This window comes from Octopus bimaculoides, chromosome 3 (genome assembly GCF_001194135.2).
Source record: "Octopus bimaculoides isolate UCB-OBI-ISO-001 chromosome 3, ASM119413v2, whole genome shotgun sequence".
NCBI classification, from domain to species: domain Eukaryota; kingdom Metazoa; phylum Mollusca; class Cephalopoda; order Octopoda; family Octopodidae; genus Octopus; species Octopus bimaculoides.
Genome location: NC_068983.1, coordinates 60,360,733 through 60,367,982, shown reverse-complemented (window position 1 = coordinate 60,367,982; position 7,250 = coordinate 60,360,733). Strand labels below are relative to the sequence as shown.

Genomic DNA, 7,250 nt, shown 5'->3' with positions numbered 1-7,250 from the left:
GTACATTTACAGATTTTTATTAATATGTCACACATTTTTATAAATTAGTGCTTCCATCTATTCTTGTAGTTTCACCAGATTTAATTTTCTTTAGAGGATTTGTGTAAATACTATAAAAATGTGGATGTAGCACAGGTAAGGTTAGTTTTGGTATGATTTTTACAGCTGGATGCCCTTCCAGATGTCAACCACTTTACAGTGTGGACTGGATGCTTTTTATTTGGCACCAGCACTGGCAAGGTGACCAAGTAACTCATGAGACAAGGAATTATGAGAAGGGCAGGGGCTTTGAGGAAGGGAACTTGTGTCAGAGGATGAAAGGTTAGAGGGTGACAAAGGAATAGGGAGGCAGAAATAGGTGTCTTGCTATAGGTACATGTATATATATATATATATATATATATATATATATATATATGTGCACATGTGTGTGTGTGTGTGTATATACATATATATATATATACACAGCAGGCTTCTTTCAGTTTTTGTCTACCAAATCGACTCAAAAGGCTTTGGCTGGCCTGAGGCTATAGTAGAAGACACTTGCCTAAGATACCAGACAGTGGGACTGATCTTGGAACCATGTGGATGGGAAACAAGCTTCTTACCACACACACACACACACACATGTATATATTTAATCTGTTGTTTGACATGAAGAAATAATCCAATAACAATGTCTTTTGTGCAAATTAATTTGTTCCTATGTAATTACTTTTGTCAACGCACTGACAATGTTCTGTATCTTCAAATAAATTATTTTCATTTAAATTGAAGCAGCCATTCTCCTTGCTTTGAATCTTACTTCCTATTCAGTGATTTATTGTTAGCAACAATAATAACTCTCTTGCCACCATTTTATACATTGTTCGCTGTCCAGAGTGCAGCAATAAAACTGCATTTTACAGGTTGACAAATATTAAACCAGGGAACACATATCGTGTGTTTATCAAAACCATAATGATAACTGAAAATAGAAAAAAACAGTAAAATATTAGCTGCATGAAAATACTATTACCACATGCTTAACTTTACTAGTGTCATGCCAATGGCTTTGTAAAATACGGGAGGTCGCACCCTGTATTTAAAGTTTATTTGCTTATTTCCTTTTAATCTGCCTTTTATACTCCATTCATTCGTTTCTTTTTTTACTATAACAAACCATTTTATTTCATATATAACATGTATATATTTGACACATGGCATGTATTTGAACAACAAAGACAAATATTGGTTTGTTAAATAATATACAACAAATTCATGATTTTTTAAAATTTTATCAGCCTCTAGAAGATGTGTTATAATTATAGTGATGTTGATTAAGTGACATCCTATAATTTAATAAGCATGAGAGAAAGAGGGATCGCCATCTTGTATGTAATGCCAAGAAAATAAAAATTTGCGAGACATTTGTAATACGTCCTAACATATTTATTGCTAGAGGTAATGTGTTAACATATAAGGTTAATTGAAGGAAAACTTGTAACATCACATGAAAATATTCTTTTGCAACCACTTGTCTCCAAGCAAATGAGGCAAACATACATGTGTGTGGGTGTGTATGTGAGTGGACCGACTCAATGCATGTCGAAGAATCAACAGGCAATGAATGGCGTGAATTTAGAAATGTGTTCCTTTATATAAGGGACGAACCGGAAGTCCCGGACTTCCACGTCAACCAGAAGTTTCTAGAATGTTCGAGAACTTTCTAGAAGGTCGAGGGAGAGTACTCTCATTAAATCCCCTTTTTGTTTTGCTTTCCTGCTTGACCACCAGGGTTCACTACATAATTAACTAAATAACAATTAAGACCAACTTTTACAAAAAATAGTAGAAAACATTTATGGCCCAAATAATTTGGACAATTTAAGCAAAAATGAGCTAAGGGAAATTACTCAGAGGGGCCAGTGACACTTATGTTTCCTTCCTTGTTTAGGGTGGTGATGAGTGACCAGGGAAAAGTTTTGGTTGCTATTTCTAGCAGACTGAGTGTCCACTTACGTTCTTCGTCCATCGTGTAAAAATATTTAGTTTTGGCAGGTGTTGGATAGAATAGTTTAGACAGTGTAAGATGGAGGAGTGAGTGAGGGTCATTAAAATTAGGGGTTCGCCTATCCTGTTTCTTTTCATCTCCTTTATTTCTATTTCATGCTCCACTGCATCCCTGACTGGTAGTTTATCAGTTTCTTCTATGAGATGGGGTTGCCATCTTTTCTCTCAACTCTTCTCCGTTTGTGTGGAAAGGGACACTGAAGAGTCCTCTGTGACCCTTCTCACATTGATTCCTTCCGGTTGGCAATTGATTGGAGCAAATCACATAACAGGATTGGTTCCACCATCGACAAAATATCACAATCATTGTCATTGTCATTGTCATTGTCATTGTCATTGTCATTGTCGTCATCGTCATCGTCATCATCATCATCATCATCATCATCATCATCTGTCTTTGATGCTGGCATGGGTTGGGTGGTTTGTCCGGATCCAAAGAGCCAGAGAAATGTCTGTTTTTGCATGGTTTCTATAGCTGAATGTCTTACCTAATATCAACTACTTTACAGAGTGTACTGGGTACCTTTTCTCATGGTAATGGCACTAGTGAGATCACAAAGAAACTTGCAAACACAGAATAAATAAATGGATAAGATGGAATAGACAAGACAAGACCAGACAGAAGAGATGTCGAATAGAACAGACAGTCATTGAAGAGGTCACAGAATGTGTGATGAACTGACAGATAAGCTAATAATGATAATAAAGCTAAAGAGAAGATCAAATAAATAGGTGTTTGTTTATTGGCAAAATGACCATCTCCAAATATAATGATATTTGTTTTAACACACAATTTCCCATCAAGAATCTTACAAAACAAATACTTAAATATAAACCTTTGTGCGCCAGTGATACGTAAAAAGCACCATGCGTGCGTGGTCAATACCAGTGCCACCTTACTGGCTCCTGTGCCGGTCGCATGTAAAAAGCACCATTCAAGCACAGTCGATGCCAGTGCTGCCTGACTGGCTCCCACGCTGGTGGCACATAAAAAAACACCATTCAAGTGTGGTCAATGTCAGTGCTGCCTGACTGGCTCCCATGCTGGTGGCATGTAAAAAGCACCACTCAAGTGTGGTCAATGCCGGTGCCACTTGACTCCCCCCCTCCCGTGCCGGTGTCATGTAAAAAGCACTCACTACGCTCTCGGAGTGGTTAACATTAGGAAGGACATCCATCTGTAGAAACCTTGCCAGACCAGATTGGAGCCTGGTACAGCCTCCTGGATTGCCAGTCCTCAGTCAAACTGTCCAACCCATGGCAGCATGGACAACAGATGTTAAACAATGATGATAAAACCTTGATAATTTTCTTAAACCCTTTAGCATTTAAACTGGCCATATCCGGCCAAAATATTCTACCTGTTTTATGCTCCAACTGGCCAAATCTGGCCTCTCTGACCTTACTCTACAATGTCATACTAAAACTAAACAATCACATCATAGAAATCGTGAAAGTACGAAATATTGTATGAATAATTCAAAACAACATGAATAAATAAACATTGCGTTTGACAGACTAATCTGAATGCGAAAGGGTTAAAATGATGCTTGTGATAAAAGCGAGAATACTGTGGGTATTGAACTGGAAGTAAATCACCAATAAGTAGTAGATCTGTTTGTGAATAACCATCGTTATCCTGGAAAGTCATTTCTGAAAGCATTGTTGTTTATGTTCTTTGGAGGTGATGGTGGTGGCGGTGGCATTGTCAGCAGTGGTGTTGCTGGTGGTGCTCTAGTTTAGCTCTTTTCAAGCAGACCAATGAACAAAAGTATTCTAACCTTGACCACCTCTTCGTTCCTTAGTTTACTTCAAACTGCATTATTCAAGATATACTTCTCTCTCTCTTTCTCTTTTTTTTTTTAAAAAAGGTTGTAGAGTTTGATTTGAGAAAAAGAGAGACAGAAATTTTGACTGACATTTCTATCATGTTAAACAACCACTTAGTGGCTCTTTCATTGGCCTCGTATCTCTTTGGTAGATATACAGCATATGACCTTTTTTAGCATTGAGTCAATTATTTAAGCGAGCAAAACAGGATATAGTAGTTATGAAGAAGAAAGAAATCTAGTTTAGAATAATAATACTGCAAGAGATTATAGAATATTTAAATCTAATACTGCAGAACACTTTCATACATACATTTTATATCTAAACACATCATGGACATTGACAAATACAACTGAGAGTGGGTATGGTAAATCTAATGACGGCTTTTGTATAAGACACAGCTAATATGTTAATATGCAAATATCTCTCACTACATTTTCTGGAAACATGCATCGTGACTGGATTAAATAGATAATTCTAGAAGCAATCTTGGTTAACTTGTGTTTCTTGAGCTCACCCACCTTTGTTTCTTAATGCAAGACATCCTTTAATTAAGGTTGTCATCCTTCATCCAAATTTCACATTCAGATTATTTTATTTGCAACAAACAGAGCTTGGTGTTCTAAAGTTTTTATCAATCTCAACACAATTGTTATCCTTTCAGCTAATTTCCATTATATTGGATGGCAACACATTTAAAACTATTGTAGTCTACACTTGTCCATTTTCTAAAATGGTGTAAATATTCTGGAAAATACAATAAATAGGTGAGTACGTCTCTCTCTTTGCTGTGTATTTAGTTCTCCAGACTAAGTTTTAGATTTTGTTGCTTATCTTTTACATGTTTCCGTCATTAGACTGTGGTCATACTGGGGCACCACCTCAGAGGATTTTAGTTGACCGAATTGACCATAATACTTATTTTTTATAAACCCTGATACTTATTCTATCAATCTCTTTTGCTGAACCACTAAGTTACAGGGATGTAAACACACCAACACCAGTTTGTCCGCTATCACTGCTTGACAACTGGTGACTTAGTGGTTCAGCAAAATAAATCGATAGAATAAGTACCAGGCTATATAAAAAAAATTATAAGTACTGGAGTTGATTGGTTTGACTAAAATTCTTCAAGTTGGTGCCCCAGCAGGGCCACAGTCTAGGTAAAAGATAAAAGATGGATTTTTTAAAGTCTTTCATTTAAATCCCTTTAAACCCAGATACTTAAGTGGTGTTGGCCAGGTGGTATGGAAAAGTTCAAATTTGCAGCTTTGAATATTCCACTGCTTTACAGTACATATGACCCCATGGACTGCTTAGGAGAAGAAAATCAGTTTTCTTCATATTTATTGACAAGCTAGGATTATTTTCAGATTTTTTGTGGTATTTATGTACAGTTGAATATATATGCTAAAGCTATATCGTCATCATCGTCATTATGTGTATGCATATGTATGCTCAAACATATGAACATGCGTATATTTGAATTAATATGTATGCATATAGGTATGTGTTTGTGTGTATGTATACATGCACACTCACTCACGCACATATATATATCATCATCATCATCATTTAACGTCTATTGTCCATGCTGGCATGGGTTGGACGGTCTGATCAGGGCTGGCACGCTGCAAAGGCTGCACCAGACTCCAGTTTGATTTGGCATGGTTTTCTACGGCTGGATGTCCTTCCCTAATGCCAACCACTCTGAGAGTGTAATGGGTGCTTTTACATGCCACCAGGACAGGTGCCATTTCCATGACACTGGGGTGAGTTTATGTGCCACTGGCACGGGTGCCAATTTGCGTGACAATGGTATCTGCCACAACTATGATTTTGCTCGGCTTGATGGGTCTTCTTCTCAAGCACGACATAATGTCATATATATATATATATATATATATATATACAGGTTGTGGTGGGTAAATTGTCATCATCTTACATTTTATTTTGCGCATGTGCATTGTTTGTCTTTAATTTTGTCAACTACATAGTATAGTAGGGTCAGTTGGCTACTGTCTGTAAGAAAACAGCACCAAGACACAATTCACTCTGCCAGAAATTTTGCAAACGACATGCTGTACTGCTTGGCATTCACACCAGAAGCTCCAATACGAACATTTCAGAGTGTTTGGGCATCAATTTGAGGACAGTGCAATCTGAAGACATGTACTGAGTGATAAAAATCAAACATTATTCTTTCAGTCTCTTCTGCTGAGCCGCTAAGTTACGGGGACATAAACACACCAGCATCAGTTGTCAAGTGATGGTGAGGGGAGACACAGACACACAAATACATACATACATACATACATATATATATATGTATACGATGAGCTTCTTTCAGTTTCTGTTTACCAAATCCACTCCCAAGACTTTGGATGGCCCGAGGCTATAGTAGAAAACATTTGCTTGAGGTGCCACGCAGTGTGACTGAACCTGGAACCATGTGGTTGGGAAGCAAGTTTTTGTCCACCTAGCCACTCCTACACCTATGTATATATGTACGTGTGTGTATGTATATGTGTGTATGTGCATGTGTATAAACACACACATACACCACAATGGGCTTCTTTCAGTTCCTGTCTACCACATCCATTCACAAAGCTTTACTTAACCTGAGCTTGTAGTAAAATAAGATACTTGCCCAATGTACCATGCAGACGGACTGAAGCTGAAACTACATGGTTGGGATGCAAACATCTTCACTTTACAGCCACAAAGCCTAAGACAAAAAAGAATAATAAGAAGAGGGAAACATTACAGGATATGAAAAATAACTGGTTTTTGAATGATACAGCAACATGTTTAGGAATAGATTCAGTATATATAAAAAAAAACCAAAAACAAAAAGGTGGAGTGGAGGATGAAAATGCGAAGCCCAGAGAGTGTTATTATTTGGTTTGATGTTCATCCATAGTCATTGACTTGATATGAGTGTTATTAGGATAAACAGAGACATCTGAAGTAGAATCCGCTCACAATGTGGATGACAGATAATAGCACTTAGTATTGTGTAATGAATGATTAAAGAGAAACACTTAGAAGTATATGGGTCTGTTGAGTGTCAACAGACCATTTCTGTATGCATTGTTTTGCTTGTTAACTCTTAATCCTACTTTTGTTATTCTTTTATTTGTTTATTCTTTTACTTGTTTCAGTCATTTGACTGAGGCCATGCGGGAGCGCCGCCTTTAGTTGAACAAATTGACCCAGGACTTATTCTTTGTTAGCCTAGTACTTATTTTATTGGTCTCTTTTGCTGAACTGCTAAATGACGGGGATGTAAGCACACCAGCATCGGTTGTCAAGCGATGGCAGAGGGACACACACATAAATATATATGTATATATATATATATATAT

The 7,250-nt window shown here is 37.2% G+C and overlaps 1 protein-coding gene across 2 annotated transcripts in view; it reads left to right on the top strand.

Annotated features, from left to right (window-relative positions):
- The window catches only part of LOC106869622 (sodium-dependent glucose transporter 1A), a 57,322-nt gene that overhangs the window by 25,851 nt on the left and 24,221 nt on the right, over positions 1 to 7,250 (top strand). Inside the window, exon 3 of one of the 2 annotated variants that reach the window (XM_052966183.1) lies at positions 4,547 to 4,649. The exons of the other annotated variant lie outside the window; for it this stretch is intronic. The gene's annotated coding sequence lies outside the window, so the exon portion shown is untranslated. The remainder of the gene's footprint in view (positions 1 to 4,546; positions 4,650 to 7,250) is intronic. 2 annotated transcript variants of the gene reach the window in all.